This window comes from Oncorhynchus gorbuscha, unplaced genomic scaffold (genome assembly GCF_021184085.1).
Source record: "Oncorhynchus gorbuscha isolate QuinsamMale2020 ecotype Even-year unplaced genomic scaffold, OgorEven_v1.0 Un_scaffold_2156, whole genome shotgun sequence".
Taxonomy (NCBI): domain Eukaryota; kingdom Metazoa; phylum Chordata; class Actinopteri; order Salmoniformes; family Salmonidae; genus Oncorhynchus; species Oncorhynchus gorbuscha.
The window spans coordinates 29,376-48,707 of record NW_025746736.1 but is presented as its reverse complement, the minus strand read 5'-3'; the positions used below and the strand labels follow the sequence as shown (position 1 = coordinate 48,707).

Sequence of the window (19,332 nt, the reverse complement as noted above, 5' to 3'; positions counted from 1 at the left end):
CCTACTGTTGGTTGTAGTGGCCCTCCTGTTAGCTCCACCTACTGTTGGTTGTAGTGGCCCTCCTGTTAGCTCCACCTACTGTTGGTTGTAGTCCCTCCTGTTAGCTCCAACCATTCCTACCATTCTCCTTGGACCTCTCTCATCAACCAGCTGTTTTTACCCACAGGACTGCTGCTGATTGGACGTTCCTCGTTTTGATACTTCATAAACGCTAGACACAGTCGTGAAAAGCCCAGGTGGGCGTCCGTTTCTGATACTGGATCCAACTCCCTACATATAGATCACACCGCAAAGACTCTACATATAGTTCTGCCCATTCTGAAGTTCGATATAGAACAGTAACTGAACACTACATATGAAGCCTGTCTGCCTGGTTTATATAGCAGGCCCCGGTCATGACTCACTGTCTGTAGGATGACTCATTTTAATGAACAGGGTGGTGTACCTAATAAACTGTCCGGTGAGTGTATATAATATAGAAAAATATCTATATGCAGGTGTAGCTTTGTTACGTTTAAATACTGTTTGTTAAATAGGCTTCACCATCAACTCTCTGTTACTTCATTTTGTGTGTGTGTGTGAATGTGTGTGTGTGTGTGTGTGTGTGTGTGTGTGTGTGTGTGTGTGTGTGTGTGTGTGTGTATGTATTGTGTGTGTGTGTGTGTGTTGTGTGTGTGTGTGTGTGTGTGTGTGCTGAGTGATTATTAACCAAAATGTTGGTTCATTTTGATATTTTAAAACAACTAACTGACCAACGTTGGTTCAATTTTTGAATCGCATTTCGTTCAGTTTTTTTTTATGTAGCTCAAGGCGTAGTTTTTCTAGAGATAAATCAGATCAAGCCCGACCTGTACGTTATAGTAGGGAGTTGTAGTTTTCAACATGCCAATATTCTACATAGTTTAGTGCAAAAAACATGGTAATTAACTACAATGACCATAATCCTTTTGCACGCCTAGAGAAGAGAGAAAAACGTGCGATCAAGAGCAGTTTCTTCGTGAGGTATCGCTACCTGGAAATACAGGATCTAAGTGATTGATAGTTGATATTCAGCAGTCATTATATAATACCTTGTTTACTATGAATAAATATTAAAATATTGTTTTTGTCAGACAGCAGCTCTGTTGAGACGAGACAATGTGGTCCTTCTGTAGCTCAGTTGGTAGAGCATGGCGCTTGTAACGCCAGGGTAGTGGGTTCGATCCCCGGGACCACCCATACGTAGAATGTATGCACACATGACTGTAAGTCGCTTTGGATAAAAGCGTCTGCTAAATGGCATATATTATTATTATTATACAATGACTTGGAATGAAATACTAAAAGCTTCAAATAAAACACATGTGATATACAGAACTTAAATATTTAATTAAAGTAAAGTAGTGTGAATATCTAATGGTTAATAAGTGATAAGCAGTAATGGACCGTCACTAAGCATCATGGGACTTCTGTATTGTTACAGAGTTCAACCCACATAATGCATAGTGCATTTGGTAGAGCATGGCGCTTGTAACGCCAGGGTAGTGGGTTCGATCCCCGGGACCACCCATACGTAGAATGTATGCACACATGACTGTAAGTCGCTTTGGATAAAAGCGTCTGCTAAATGGCATATATTATTAATGTTTTGAAATAAATTATTGAAATCGAAAAACCAGGATTATTTTTTCATTAATCGAACCGAAACCGAACCGACCTCAAGAAGCAGTAATTGCTCAGCACTAGTGTGAGTGTGTGTGTGTGTGTGTGTGTGTGTGAGTGTGTGTGTGAGTGAGTGTGTGTGTGTGTGTGGAGTGTGTGTGAGAAGTGAGGAGTGTGTGTGAGTGTGTGTGTGGAGGTGAGTCACCTTGATGAACTGTGGTTTAGCCAGCCTGAGGGTGGCTACGAAGGAGACCAGGTCATCAAAGGCAGGTTGTAGGGATCTCTGTAACACTCCTGCTAAACCATTCCTGGTGGTGTTGGGGACTAGAGAGACGAGAGAGAGAGGAGAGAAGAAAAGAGACGAGAGGAGAGGGAGGAGAGGAGAGGAGAGAGAGAGAGGAGAGGGAGGAGAGAGACGAGAGGAGGAGAGGAGAGAAGAAAGAGAGGAGAGGAGAGGAGAGGAGAGAGGAGAGGAGAGGAGAGAGAGGAGAGAGACGAGACGAGACGAGACGACGAGAGGAGAGGAGAGAGAGAGAGAAGAAAAGAGGAGAGGAGAGGAGAGGAGAGGAGAGGAGAGGAGAGGAGAGGAGGAGGAGAGGAGAGAGGAGGAGAGGAGAGAAGAGAGGAGGAGGAGAGAGACGAGAGGAGAGGAGAGGAGAGGAGAGGAGAGGAGAGGAGAGGAGAGGAGAGGAGAGGAGAGGAGAGGAGAGGAGAGGAGAGGAGAGGAGAGGAGAGGAGAGGAGAGGAGAGAAGAAAAGAGGAGAGGAGAGGAGAGGAGAAAAGAGGAGAGGAGAGGAGAGAAGAAAAGAGGAGAGGAGAGGAGAGGAGAGAGGAGGGCGTTACCGTGAGTAGAAACCAGAACAAATGATCAAACTAACAGCTGTTTATTCTGTTCTCCAGCTGATAAAACAAGCCCAGTTTGCTTTTCTAGTGAAACCAGACGCTCACCGTCGTTCAGCGACTTGAAGTTGCCGATGAATTTGACGTGTTCATAGACGGCAGGTTCTTTAGGGTCGATGGTTCCCCTCAACACGTGGCAACAAAACTCCAGCTGGTTCTTCGCTATAAAAATAAAAAAACAAAACAATCACGATTAAAATACCAAACACAACGAACACCAACCTTAACTACTTTGCAATCATTTCTCTTAAAAACATTTTTTACAGTGTTTCCAGATTTTTTTACAGATACAACATGGCCGATTATATTTGCAGATGACTGCTAGCAGTGTATAACAAGTGATCTGATTGGACGGCAGTGTATAAGAAGCGACGTGATAGGCCAGCAGCCAATAAGGTGGCAATGTGATTGGGTGTTACTCACTCTTGTGGTACTCTGGTCCGAGGCTCTCGGGGTCGGAGGGGTGTTTGGAGAGAGCCTTGTACACCTCTGAGTGTTCATCCAGAGGGAGGAAGTTTAACAGGTTCTGGTCCTGCAGGTCCGACTGGGGAACGAGCACACACACACGCACACATATACACACACACACACACACACACACACAGACGCACACGCACACACAGACACGCACGCACGCACGCACGCACACACACAACGTTGAGTTCAACACAACTGAAGGTATAGAAACATTTTTATTGTACACTTTCAAACATCCAAGGACATTTTTAAGTAGGAAACGAATAAGAAATTAATTGTAATTAGTCAACTGCATGCCAGCAGCACACCACCATGTATACCACTGCTGGCTTGCTTCAGAAGCTAAGCAGGGTCGGTCCTGATTGGTCCCTGGATGGGAGACCACCCGGTACACCACTGCTGGCTTGCTTCAGAAGCTAAGCAGGGTCGGTCCTGATTGGTCCCTGGATGGGAGACCACCCGGTACACCACTGCTGGCTTGCTTCAGAAGCTAAGCAGGGTCGGTCCTGATTGGTCCCTGGATGGGAGACCAGATGCTACTGGAAGTGGTGTTGAAGGGCCAGTAGGAGGCACTCTTTCTTCTGGTCTTATTTTTTATAATAATGCCCCAGAGCAGTGATTGGGGACATTGCCCTGTGTAGGGTGCCGTCGTTCGGATGGGACGTTAAATAGGTGTCCTGACTCTCTGTGGTCACCATGCTACTCATCGTATGAGTAGGGGTGTTAACCCCGGTGTCCTGACTCTCCGTGGTCACTAAAGATCCCATGGTACTCATCGTAAGAGTAGGGGTGTTAACCCCGGTGTCCTGACTCTCCGTGGTCACTAAAGATCCCATGGTACTCATCGTAAGAGTAGGGGTGTTAACCCCGGTGTCCTGGCTCTCCGTGGTCACTAAAGATCCCATGGTTCTCATCGTAAGAGTAGGGGTGTTAACCCGGTATCCTGGCTAAACTCTCAATCTGACCCTCATACCATCATGGCTACCTAATCATCCCCAGCTTCCTATTGGCTCATTTATCCCCTGTAACTCTTCCCCAGCTTCCTATTGGCTCATTTATCCCCTGTAACTCTTCCCCAGGTCGTTGCTGTAAATGATCATGTGATCATGTGTTCTCAGTCAACTTACCTGGTCAAATTATATCAGATAATGCTGCTCTTGGTACTACGCATTGGAACCAAACCCTTCTGTCCAATTGTATTGTGGTTCTAGGCATTGGAACCAAACCCTTCTGTCCAATAGTATTGTTGTGGTTCTATGCATTGGAACCAAACCCTTCTGTCCAATAGTATTGTGGTTCTATGCATTGGAACCAAACCCTTCTGTCCAATAGTATTGTGGTTCTATGCATTGGAACCAAACCCTTCTGTCCAATAGTATTGTGGTTCTATGCATTGGAATCAAACCCTTCTGTCCAATAGTATTGTGGTTCCAGGCATTGGAACCAAACCCTTCTGTCCAATAGTATTGTGGTTCTATGCATTGGAACCAAACCCTTCTGTCCAATAGTATTGTGGTACGAATCGAAACACAGACAGTCCGACTCACCGGCAGGTGTTCCAGCAAGGAGGTGACGCTCTCAGAGACGTAGATGATGTTCCCATCTGTCATTATCGCTATGAAGAATCCATCCAGAGCCTACAACACAACATTACACTTTAGTTAATACGACTGTAACCAGTCTGTCATTATCGCTATGAAGAATCCATCCAGAGCCTACAACACAACATTACACTTTAGTTAATACGACTGTAACCAGTCTGTCATTATCGCTGTGACTGTAGTAATATAGTAAGTATAGTAATAGTATTAGTATTAGTAATAGTAGGGTAGTACTGAAGTAATAGTAGTAGTACTAGTAGTAGTAATAGTAGGGTAGTACTGTAGTAGTAATAGTAGGGTAGTACTGTAGTAATAATAGTAGGGTAGTACTGTCGTAGTAGTAATAGTAGGGTAGTACTGTAGTAGTAGTAATAGTAGGGTAGTACTGTAGTAGTAATAGTAGGGTAGTACTGTAGTAGTACTAGTAGAGTAGTACTGTAGTAGTAGTAATAGTAGGGTAGTACTGTAGTTGTAATAGTAGGGTAGTAATAATAGTAGGGTAGTACTGTAGTAGTAGTAATAGTAGGGTAGTACTGTAGTACTGTAGTAGTAATAGTAGGGCAGTGCTGTAGTAGTAATAGTAGGGTAGTACTGTAGTAGTAGTAATAGTAGGGTAGTACTGTAGTAGTACTAGTAGGGTAGTACTGTAGTAGTACTAGTAGAGTAGTACTGTAGTAGTAGTAATAGTAGGGTAGTACTGTAGTAGTACTAGTAGGGTAGTACTGTAGTAGTACTAGTAGGGTAGTACTGTAGTAGTACTAGTAGAGTAGTACTGTAGTAGTAGTAATAGTAGAGTAGTACTGTAGTAGTAGTAATAGTAGGGTAGTACTGTAGTAGTAATAGTAGGGTAGTACTGTAGTACTAATAGTAGGGTAGTACTGTAGTAGTACTAGTAGTGTAGTACTGTAGTAGTAGTAATAGTAGGGTAGTACTGTAGTAGTAGTAATAGTAGGGTAGTACTGTAGTAGTAGTAATAGTAGGGTAGTACTGTAGTAGTAATAGTAGGGTAGTACTGTAGTAGTAATAGTAGGGTAGTACTGTAGTAGTAATAGTAGAGTAGTACTGTAGTAGTAATAGTAGGGTAGTACTGTAGTAGTAGTACTAGTAGTAGTAATAGTAGGGTAGTACTGTAGTAGTAATAGTAGGGTAGTATTGTAGTAGTAATAGTAGTATTAGTAGGGTAGTACTGTAGTAGTAATAGTAGGGTAGTACTGTAGTAGTACTGTAGTAGTAATAGTAGGGTAGTACTGTAGTAGTAATAGTAGGGTAGTACTGTAGTAGTAATAGTAGGGTAGTACTGTAGTAGTAATAGTAGGGTAGTACTGTAGTAGTAATAGTAGGGTAGTACTGTAGTAGTAATAGTAGAGTAGTACTGTAGTAGTAATAGTAGGGTAGTACTGTAGTAGTAGTACTAGTAGTAGTAATAGTAGGGTAGTACTGTAGTAGTAATAGTAGGGTAGTATTGTAGTAGTAATAGTAGTATTAGTAGGGTAGTACTGTAGTAGTAATAGTAGGGTAGTACTGTAGTAGTACTGTAGTAGTAATAGTAGGGTAGTACTGTAGTAGTAATAGTAGGGTAGTACTGTAGTAGTAATAGTAGGGTAGTACTGTAGTAGTAATAGTAGGGTAGTACTGTAGTAGTAGTAATATTAGGGTAGTACTGTAGTAGTACTGTAGTAGTAATAGTAGGGTAGTACTGTAGTAGTAATAGTAGGGTAGTACTGTAGTAGTAGTAATAGTAGGGTAGTACTGTAGTAGTACTGTAGTAGTAATAGTAGGGTAGTACTGTAGTAGTAATAGTAGGGTAGTACTGTAGTAGTAATAGTAGGGTAGTACTGTAGTAGTAATAGTAGGGCAGTGCTGTAGTAGTAATAGTAGGGTAGTACTAGTAGTAGTAATAGTAGTAGTACTAGTAGTAGTAATAGTAGTAGTACTAGTAGTAGTAATAGTAGGGTAGTACTGTAGTAGTAATAATAGGGTAGTACTGTAGTAGTAATAATAGGGTAGTACTGTAGTAATATTAGTAATAGTAGGGTAGTACTGTAGTAGTAATAATAGGGTAGTACTGTAGTAATATTAGTAATAGTAGGGTAGTACTGTAGTAGTAGTAGGGTAGTACTGTAGTAGTAGTAGTAATAGTAGGGTAGTTCTGTAGGAATAATAGTAGGGTAATACTGTAGTAATATTAGTAATAGTAGGGTAGTATTGTAGTAGTAGTATTAGTAATAGTAGGGTAGTACTGTAGTAGTAGTAATAGTAGGGTAATACTGTAGTAATATTAGTAATAGTAGGGTAGTATTGTAGAACTATTAGTAGGGTAGTACAGTAGTAGTAATAGTAGGGTAGTATTGTAGTAGTATTAGTAGGGTAGTACAGTAGTAGTAATCGTAGGGTAATGGTGTGTATCTCACCTCCAGCATGAGCTGGGTGAACTCCTCGTTGCTAAGGAACGGAGGTTTCCAGTCCTGTCTGATCTCACTGGACTCAGACTGAGCAGAGATCTCTGTTAGAGACACATACATATCACAGTGTTTAGAAATATACATGAGAATACACACAATATACTATATAGAAATTATACATCCGAATACACCATTTATACAATACAGTCAACTTTCTGATCCTGATAAAATCACAAAGGGACCTTCGCCAGTACCTAAAATACTATTTTAAAAACACAATTTGCTCCTCATATCCTCAGTGTACACTCCTCAATAATGTAAGTATTCATGATAATACTCAAGAATAATTTACATTTAAGTTATATGTCCATGGCTCTCAAAAGCAACAGTTTCGTTTGTTTACATTCATCACAACAACAGGAAGTAGAAACAGAAAGGGGGCGGGTACCGTTGTGTTTACACAGGAAGTCGATGCTCTTCTGCAGGATGGTGGACTTGTCCATCTTGCGTGTGATGCCAGGCAACATGGTGCCCAGCTCCTTGATGAGGACATTGAACTGGTCTCGTCTCTTCTTCTCCGACTTGTTACGGGACACGCTGTGGATTACAATAGATTACAGATTACAATGGAATATACTTTCAATGAAGAATGGAATGGAGAGTCACTAGCCCTTTTTATCAGTTGGGTAGTTACAATTATCTATCCATCAGTCTCACTGAATGGCACCGTGTCCCGTTTCAGCTAATCAGGGCCTAAGTGATTAGTTATGTGAATGAGCTGTGTGTTAGTCCCGTTTCAGCTGATCAGGGCCTAAGTGATTAGTTATGTGAATCAGCTATGTGTTAGTCCCTGCTTAGCTGAAACGGGACTAAGTGATTCGTTATGTGAATCAGCTGTGTGTTAGTCCTGTTTCAGCTGAAACGGGACTAAGTGATTAGTTATGTGAATCAGCTGTGTGTTAGTCCTGTTTCAGCTAATCAGGGCCTAAGTGATTAGTTATGTGAATCAGCTGTGTGTTAGTCCTGTTTCAGCTAATCAGGGCCTAAGTGATTAGTTATGTGAATCAGCTGTGTGTTAGTCCCGTTTCAGCTAATCAGGGACTAAGTGATTAGTTATGTGAATCAGCTGTGTGTTAGTCCTGTTTCAGCTGATCAGGGCCTAAGTGATTAGTTATGTGAATCAGCTGTGTGTTAGTCCTGTTTCAGCTGAAACGGGACTAAGTAATTAGTTATGTGAATCAGCTGTGTGTTAGTCCTGTTTCAGCTGAAACGGGACTAAGTGATTAGTTATGTGAATCAGCTGTGTGTTAGTCCCGTTTCAGCTGATCATGGCCTAAGTGATTAGTTATGTGAATCAGCTGTGTGTTAGGCCTGTTTCAGCTGATCAGGGCTTTAGTGTTAGTTGTGATTTGGAGGTCATGGTGGTGATGTCATGGTGGTGATATCATGGTGGTGATATCATGGTGGTGATGTCATGGTGGTGATATCATGGTGGTGAGGTCATGGTGGTGATGTCATGGTGGTGATATCATGGTGGTGATATCATGGTGGTGAGGTCATGGTGGTGATGTCATGGTGGTGATATCATGGTGGTGAGGTCATGGTGGTGAGGTCATGGTGGTGAGGTCATGGTGGTGATGTCATGGTGGTGAGGTCATGGTGGTGAGGTCATGGTGGTGATGTCATGGCGGTGAGGTCATGGTGGTGAGGTCATGGTGGTGATGTCATGGCGGTGAGGTCATGGTGGTGAGGTCATGGTGGTGATGTCATGGCGGTGAGGTCATGGTGGTGAGGTCATGGTGGTGATGTCATGGCGGTGAGGTCATGGTGGTGATGTCATGGCGGTGATGTGGTGATGTCATGGCGGTGATGTCATGGCGGTGAGGTCATGGCGGTGAGGTCATTGCGGTGAGGTGGTGATGTCATGGCGGTGATGTCATGGCGGTGAGGTCATGGCGGTGATGTCATGGCGGTGATGTGGTGATGTCACGGCGGTGATGTGGTGATGTCACGGCGGTGATGTCACGGCGGTGATGTCATGGCGGTGATGTCATGGCGGTGATGTGGTGATGTCATGGCGGTGATGTGGTGATGTCATGGCGGTGATGTCACGGCGGTGATGTGGTGATGTCACGGCGGTGATGTGGTGATGTCATGGCGGTGATGTCACGGCAGTGATGTCATGGCGGTGATGTCATGGCGGTGATGTCTAACCGTTTTGCTTTGTCCTTGTCATCTTCATCCATCGACCCGTCGAAGATGCTAGAATCATCCCTGAGAAAGGAAAAGGCTTATGTTAGGATTATGTTTGAAATAAATCGCCTGGAAATAGTTATTATAACATTTAACAATATGGCATCCTGTGTGTGTGTGTACGTGTGTGAGAGAGAGAGAGAGAAAGAGAGAGAAAGAGGTAGAAAGAGAGAAAGAGAGATTGTGAGAGAGAGAAAGAGAGAGAGAGAGAGAGAGAGAGAGAGAGAGAGAGAGAGAGAGAGAGAGAGAGAGAGAGAGAGAGAGAGAGAGAGAGAGAGAGAGAGAGAGAGACAGAGAAAGAGGTAGAAAGAGAGAGACAGAGAGAGAGAGAGAGAGAGAGACAGAGAGAGAAAGAGGTAGAAAGAGAGAGACAGAGAGAGAGAGACAGAGAGAGAGAGAGACAGAGAGAGAGAGAGAAAAGAGGTAGACAGAGAGAGAGAGAGAGAGAGAGAGAGAGAGAAGAGTCTTCAGGCCTGAGAGAGAAGAGAGAGAGAGAGAGAGAGAGAGAGAGAGAGAGAGAGAGAGAGAGAGAGAGAGAGAGAGAGAGAGAGAGAGAGAGAGAGAGAGAGAGAGGTGTTGTAGTTCTGAAGAAGTGTTATCCTAGTCAGTGGGTAGGAGGGAGTAACGGCTGGTATTTCTGAATGAGTACAACAGTAGGGGACAGTGTGTGTTGTGCCCGACCCTATGCTTGATGTCATGACTGGCTGTTGTTCAGGCCTGTGGCTGCAGTGAAACAGTCTTCAGGCCTGTGGCTGCAGTGAAACAGTCTTCAGGCCTGAGGGAGTCATTTGGAAGAGGACCTGGAAGGATCAGCGAGAACCGTGAATTAACACACACATCATCCATCCATAACACACTACACAGTGAATAACCACATCATCCATAGCACACTACACAGTGAATAACCACATCATCCATAACACACTACACAGTGAATAACCACATCATCCATAACACACTACACAGTGAATAACCACATCATCCATAACACACTACACAGTGAATAACCACATCATCCATAACACACTACACAGTGAATAACCACATCATCCATAACACACTACACAGTGAATAACCACATCATCCATAACACAGTACACAGTGAATAACCACATCATCCATCCATAACACACTACACAGTGAATAACCACATCATCCATAACACACTACACAGTGAATAACCACATCATCCATAACACACTACACAGTGAATAACCACATCATCCATAACACAATACACAATGAATAACCACATCATCCATAACACACAACATAATGAATAACCACATCATCCATAACACACTACACAGTGAATAACCACATCATCCATAACACACTACACAGTGAATAACCACATCATCCATCCATAACACACTACACAATGAATAACCACATCATCCATAACACACAACATAATGAATAACCACATCATCCATAACACACCACACAATGAATAACCACATCATCCATCCATAACACACTACACAATGAATAACCACATCATCCATAACACACCACACAATGAATAACCACATCATCCATCCATAACACACTACACAATGAATAACCACATCATCCATAACACACAACATAATGAATAACCACATCATCCATCCATAATACACAGTGAATAACCACATCGTCCATCCATACACGTCATCCATTAATACATACAGGTCCATTTGTAAATCCATCCACATTACCCATGAAAACAGGTCATCCATCTATCCAGTCGTCAACAGACATCATCTATTAAGACACATTTCCTCCATCAATAACACTCTACTGGGGCTCGGCAGCATCAACATTAAGGAAACACACAGCCATATTCTGATAGGCCCATGTCAACGCCCACCAGCAATCACTATTCATTCACACAGCACATATAGGGTTTCAGTCACTGTCATTACTGTGTGTTATCCTCTAATGAAGCGTCTGTCTGTCTCTCTATCGGTCTGTCTGTCTCTATCGGTCTGTCTGTCTATCTGTCTCTCTATCGGTCTGCCTGTCTCTCTGTCTCTCTATCGGTCTCTCTCTCGGTCTGCCTGTCTGTCTGTCTCTCTATCGGTCTGCCTGTCTCTCTGTCTCTCTCTCGGTCTCTCTATCGGTCTCTCTCGGTCTGCCTGTCTGTCTGTCTCTCTATCGGTCTGCCTGTCTCTCTGTCTCTCTCTCTGTCTCTCTATCGGTCTCTCTATCGGTCTCTCTATCGGTCTCTCTATCGGTCTCTCTCTCGGTCTGCCTGTCTGTCTGTCTGTCTGTCTGTCTCTCTATCGGTCTGTCTGTCTCTCTATCGGTCTGTCTGTCTGTCTATCTATCTATCGGTCTCTCTATCGGTCTCTCTCTCTGTCTGTCTCTCTATCGGTCTGCCTGTCTCTCCCTCTGTCTCTCTATCGGTCTGCCTGTCTCTCTATTGGTCTGTCTGTCTGTCTCTCTATCGGTCTGCCTGTCTCTCTATCGGTCTGCCTGTCTCTCTATCGGTCTGTCTGTCTGTCTCTCTATCGGTCTGTCTGTCTGTCTCTCTATCGGTCTGTCTGTCTGTCTCTCTATCGGTCTCTCTATCGGTCTGTCTGTCTGTCTCTCTATCGGTCTGTCTGTCTGTCTCTCTATCGGTCTGTCTGTCTGTCTCTCTATCGGTCTCTCTATCGGTCTGTCTGTCTGTCTCTCTATCGGTCTGCCTGTCTGTCTCTCTATCGGTCTCTCTATCGGTCTGTCTGTCTGTCTCTGTCTGTCCTTACCCCACTGCAGCCTGTGTGTGTGATCAGTTTCAGCTGGCTCTCAGGGGTTGTGGTGGGGGTCAGGGGTTAAAGGTGACTCTGAGGTCACCTCTATCATCTCTGGACACCAGACGCTGGGCCCAACACGGCCATCACTCCACCCTGCAGCACACAAATTACACTGGTCATTTTTAACATTTATAAAAACTAAATATTATAAATATCCCCAATTGATCACCATTTAGGCCAATAACAATGTGTTTAATACAAACATAAACTGACATCTCTGTTCATCATCTGACATAACATCTCTGTTCGTCATCTGACATATCATCTCTGTTCGTCATCTGACATAACATCTCTGTTCGTCATCTAACATCTCTGTTCGTCATCTAACATCTCTGTTCGTCATCTGACATCTCTGTTCAGCATCTGACATAACATCTCTGTTCGTCATCTGACATAACATCTCTGTTCGTCATCTGACATAACATCTCTGTTCATCATCTGACATAACATCTCTGTTCGTCATCTAACATCTCTGTTCGTCATCTAACATCTCTGTTCGTCATCTGACATCTCTGTTCAGCATCTGACATAACATCTCTGTTCGTCATCTGACATATCATCTCTGTTCCTCATCTGACATAACATCTCTGTTCGTCATCTAACATCTCTGTTCGTCATCTAACATCTCTGTTCGTCATCTGACATCTCTGTTCAGCATCTGACATAACATCTCTGTTCGTCATCTGACATAACATCTCTGTTCGTCATCTGACATAACATCTCTGTTCATCATCTGACATAACATCTCTATTAATCATCTGACATCTCTATTCATCATCTGACATATCATCTCTGTTCATCATCTGACATATCATCTCTGTTCATCATCTGACATAACATCTCTGTTCAGCATCTGACATATCATCTCTGTTCATCATCTGACATAACATCTCTGTTCATCATCTGACATATCATCTCTGTTCATCATCTGACATAACATCTCTGTTCGTCATCTGACATATCATCTCTGTTCATCATCTGACATATCATCTCTGTTCATCATCTGACATCTCTGTTCGTCATCTGACATATCATCTCTGTTCATCATCTGACATAACATCTCTGTTCGTCATCTGACATATCATCTCTGTTCAGCATCTGACATAACATCTCTGTTCAGCATCTGACATAACATCTCTGTTCGTCATCTGACATATCATCTCTGTTCAGCATCTGACATCTCTGTTCGTCATCTGACATATCATCTCTGTTCGTCATCTGACATAACATCTCTGTTCGTCATCTGACATATCATCTCTGTTCGTCATCTGACATAACATCTCTGTTCGTCATCTGACATAACATCTCTGTTCATCATCTGACATAACATCTCTGTTCATCATCTGACATAACATCTCTGTTCAGCATCTGACATAACATCTCTATTCGTCATCTGACATAACATCTCTATTCGTCATCTGACATCTCTGTTCATCATCTGACATAACATCTCTGTTCGTCATCTGACATAACATCTCTGTTCGTCATCTGACATAACATCTCTGTTCGTCATCTGACATCTCTGTTCGTCATCTGACATAACATCTCTGTTCATCATCTGACATCTCTGTTCGTCATCTGACATATCATCTCTGTTCGTCATCTGACATATCATCTCTGTTCGTCATCTGACATCTCTATTCGTCATCTGACATAACATCTCTGTTCATCATCTGACATCTCTGTTCATCATCTGACATAACATCTCTGTTCATCATCTGACATCTCTGTTCGTCATCTGACATAACATCTCTGTTCATCATCTGACATCTCTGTTCATCATCTGACATATCATCTCTGTTCGTCATCTGACATATCATCTCTGTTCGTCATCTGACATAACATCTCTGTTCGTCATCTGACATCTCTGTTCATCATCTGACATAACATCTCTGTTCATCATCTGACATCTCTGTTCGTCATCTGACATATCATCTCTGTTCGTCATCTGACATATCATCTCTGTTCGTCATCTGACATAACATCTCTGTTCGTCATCTGACATAACATCTCTGTTCGTCATCTGACATAACATCTCTGTTCGTCATCTGACATCTCTATTCATCATCTGACATAACATCTCTGTTCAGCATCTGACATAACATCTCTGTTCAGCATCTGACATAACATCTCTGTTCAGCATCTGACATAACATCTCTGTTCAGCATCTGACATAACATCTCTGTTCAGCATCTGACATAACATCTCTGTTCAGCATCTGACATAACATCTCTGTTCAGCATCTGACATAACATCTCTGTTCAGCATCTGACATATCATCTCTGTTCGTCATATGACATCTCTGTTCAGCATCTGACATATCATCTCTGTTCGTCATCTGACATCTCTGTTCGTCATCTGACATAACATCTCTGTTCAGCATCTGACATCTCTGTTCGTCATCTGACATAACATCTCTGTTCGTCATCTGACATCTCTGTTCGTCATCTGACATAACATCTCTGTTCATCATCTGACATAACATCTCTGTTCATCATCTGACATAACATCTCTGTTCGTCATCTGACATAACATCTCTGTTCATCATCTGACATAACATCTCTGTTCATCATCTGACATAACATCTCTGTTCGTCATCTGACATCTCTGTTCGTCATCTGACATCTCTGTTCGTCATCTGACATAACATCTCTGTTCGTCATCTGACATCTCTGTTCATCATCTGACATCTCTGTTCGTCATCTGACATCTCTGTTCGTCATCTGACATAACATCTCTGTTCGTCATCTGACATAACATCTCTGTTCATCATCTGACATAACATCTCTGTTCGTCATCTGACATAACATCTCTGTTCGTCATCTGACATAACATCTCTGTTCATCATCTGACATCTCTGTTCATCATCTGACATCTCTGTTCGTCATCTGACATAACATCTCTGTTCGTCATCTGACATAACATCTCTGTTCGTCATCTGACATAACATCTCTATTCGTCATCTGACATAACATCTCTGTTCATCATCTGACATCTCTGTTCGTCATCTGACATAACATCTCTGTTCGTCATCTGACATAACATCTCTGTTCGTCATCTGACATATCATCTCTGTTCAGCATCTGACATAACATCTCTGTTCAGCATCTGACATAACATCTCTGTTCGTCATCTGACATATCATCTCTGTTCAGCATCTGACATCTCTGTTCGTCATCTGACATATCATCTCTGTTCGTCATCTGACATAACATCTCTGTTCGTCATCTGACATATCATCTCTGTTCGTCATCTGACATAACATCTCTGTTCGTCATCTGACATAACATCTCTGTTCATCATCTGACATAACATCTCTGTTCATCATCTGACATAACATCTCTGTTCAGCATCTGACATAACATCTCTATTCGTCATCTGACATAACATCTCTATTCGTCATCTGACATCTCTGTTCATCATCTGACATAACATCTCTGTTCGTCATCTGACATAACATCTCTGTTCGTCATCTGACATAACATCTCTGTTCGTCATCTGACATCTCTGTTCGTCATCTGACATAACATCTCTGTTCATCATCTGACATCTCTGTTCGTCATCTGACATATCATCTCTGTTCGTCATCTGACATATCATCTCTGTTCGTCATCTGACATCTCTATTCGTCATCTGACATAACATCTCTGTTCGTCATCTGACATAACATCTCTGTTCATCATCTGACATCTCTGTTCGTCATCTGACATAACATCTCTGTTCATCATCTGACATCTCTGTTCATCATCTGACATAACATCTCTGTTCATCATCTGACATCTCTGTTCGTCATCTGACATAACATCTCTGTTCATCATCTGACATCTCTGTTCATCATCTGACATATCATCTCTGTTCGTCATCTGACATATCATCTCTGTTCGTCATCTGACATAACATCTCTGTTCGTCATCTGACATCTCTGTTCATCATCTGACATAACATCTCTGTTCATCATCTGACATCTCTGTTCGTCATCTGACATATCATCTCTGTTCGTCATCTGACATATCATCTCTGTTCGTCATCTGACATATCATCTCTGTTCGTCATCTGACATAACATCTCTGTTCGTCATCTGACATAACATCTCTGTTCGTCATCTGACATAACATCTCTGTTCGTCATCTGACATCTCTATTCATCATCTGACATAACATCTCTGTTCAGCATCTGACATAACATCTCTGTTCAGCATCTGACATAACATCTCTGTTCAGCATCTGACATAACATCTCTGTTCAGCATCTGACATAACATCTCTGTTCAGCATCTGACATAACATCTCTGTTCAGCATCTGACATAACATCTCTGTTCAGCATCTGACATAACATCTCTGTTCAGCATCTGACATATCATCTCTGTTCGTCATATGACATCTCTGTTCAGCATCTGACATATCATCTCTGTTCGTCATCTGACATCTCTGTTCGTCATCTGACATAACATCTCTGTTCAGCATCTGACATCTCTGTTCGTCATCTGACATAACATCTCTGTTCGTCATCTGACATCTCTGTTCGTCATCTGACATAACATCTCTGTTCATCATCTGACATAACATCTCTGTTCATCATCTGACATAACATCTCTGTTCGTCATCTGACATAACATCTCTGTTCATCATCTGACATAACATCTCTGTTCGTCATCTGACATAACATCTCTGTTCGTCATCTGACATAACATCTCTGTTCGTCATCTGACATCTCTGTTCGTCATCTGACATCTCTGTTCGTCATCTGACATAACATCTCTGTTCGTCATCTGACATCTCTGTTCATCATCTGACATCTCTGTTCGTCATCTGACATCTCTGTTCGTCATCTGACATAACATCTCTGTTCGTCATCTGACATAACATCTCTGTTCATCATCTGACATAACATCTCTGTTCGTCATCTGACATAACATCTCTGTTCGTCATCTGACATAACATCTCTGTTCATCATCTGACATCTCTGTTCATCATCTGACATCTCTGTTCGTCATCTGACATAACATCTCTGTTCGTCATCTGACATAACATCTCTGTTCGTCATCTGACATAACATCTCTATTCGTCATCTGACATAACATCTCTGTTCATCATCTGACATCTCTGTTCGTCATCTGACATAACATCTCTGTTCGTCATCTGACATAACATCTCTGTTCATCATCTGACATCTCTGTTCGTCATCTGACATAACATCTCTGTTCGTCATCTGACATAACATCTCTGTTCATCATCTGACATCTCTGTTCGTCATCTGACATAACATCTCTGTTCGTCATCTGACATAACATCTCTGTTCATCATCTGACATCTCTGTTCGTCATCTGACATAACATCTCTGTTCGTCATCTGACATAACATCTCTGTTCGTCATCTGACATAACATCTCTGTTCATCATCTGACATAACATCTCTGTTCGTCATCTGACATAACATCTCTGTTCGTCATCTGACATAACATCTCTGTTCGTCATCTGACATAACATCTCTATTCGTCATCTGACATAACATCTCTATTCGTCATCTGACATAACATCTCTGTTCGTCATCTGACATAACATCTCTGTTCGTCATCTGACATCTCTATTCATCATCTGACATAACATCTCTGTTCATCATCTGACATAACATCTCTGTTCATCATCTGACATAACATCTCTGTTCATCATCTGACATCTCTGTTCGTCATCTGACATAACATCTCTGTTCGTCATCTGACATAACATCTCTATTCATCATCTGACATCTCTGTTCATCATCTGACATAACATCTCTGTTCATCATCTGACATAACATCTCTGTTCATCATCTGACATAACATCTCTGTTCATCATCTGACATAACATCTCTGTTCATCATCTGACATAACATCTCTATTCGTCATCTGACATAACATCTCTGTTCATCATCTGACATATCATCTCTGTTCGTCATCTGACATAACATCTCTGTTCGTCATCTGACATAACATCTCTGTTCGTCATCTGACATAACATCTCTGTTCATCATCTGACATAACATCTCTGTTCATCATCTGACATAACATCTCTGTTCATCATCTGACATAACATCTCTGTTCATCATCTGACATAACATCTCTATTCGTCATCTGACATAACATCTCTGTTCGTCATCTGACATAACATCTCTGTTCATCATCTGACATCTCTGTTCGTCATCTGACATAACATCTCTGTTCATCATCTGACATAACATCTCTGTTCGTCATCTGACATAACATCTCTGTTCATCATCTGACATAACATCTCTGTTCATCATCTGACATAACATCTCTATTCATCATCTGAGATCCCATTGAACCCTTCACTCTACCAGGGAGATCCCATTGGTCCATTCACTCTAACAGGGAGATCCCATTGGTCCATTCACTCTAACAGGGAGATCCCATTGGTCCATTCACTCTACCAGGGAGATCCCATTGGTCCATTCACTCTACCAGGGTGATCCCATTGGTCCATTCACTCTACCAGGGAGATCCCATTGGTCCCTTCACTCTACCAGGGAGATCCCATTGGTCCATTCACTCTACCAGGAAGATCCCATTGGTCCCTTCACTCTACCAGGGAGATTCCATTGGTCCATTCACTCTACCAGGGAGATCCCATTGGTCCATTCACTCTACCAGGGAGATCCCATTGGTCCATTCACTCTACCAGGGAGATCCCATTGGTCCATTCACTCTACCAGGAAGATCCCATTGGTCCCTTCACTCTACCAGGGAGATCCCATTGGTCCATTCACTCTATCAGGGAGATCCCATTGGTCCATTCACTCTATCAGGGAGATCCCATTGGTCCATTCACTCTACCAGGGAGATCCCATTGGTCCATTCACTCTACCAGGGAGATCCCATTGGTCCATTCACTCTACCAGGGAGATCCCATTGGTCCATTCACTCTACCAGGGAGATCCCATTGGACATTTACGACAGACATCTTTTTTAATTTAAAAGTGAAAATTGGGGTTTTAAGCTGGGTGTCTGAAAAACACTTTGTCACAACTGTTGAGATAAAAATGGGCTTTATAAAAACACATTTAAAATTGTATTATAAATGTGCAACGTGAACCCTCGCCGAGGAAACCAACACACATTTAAACATCAGACATAATACTAAAAACGTTCATCAGACATAATACTAAAAACGTACATCAGACATAATACTAAAAACATACATCAGACATAATACTAAAAACATACATCAGACATAATACTAAAAACATACATCAGACATAATACTAAAAACATACAGACATA

At 42.2% G+C, this 19,332-nt stretch overlaps 1 pseudogene; it reads right to left on the bottom strand.

Annotated features, from left to right (window-relative positions):
* The window catches only part of LOC124025066, a 55,506-nt pseudogene that overhangs the window by 31,361 nt on the left and 4,813 nt on the right, over positions 1-19,332 (bottom strand).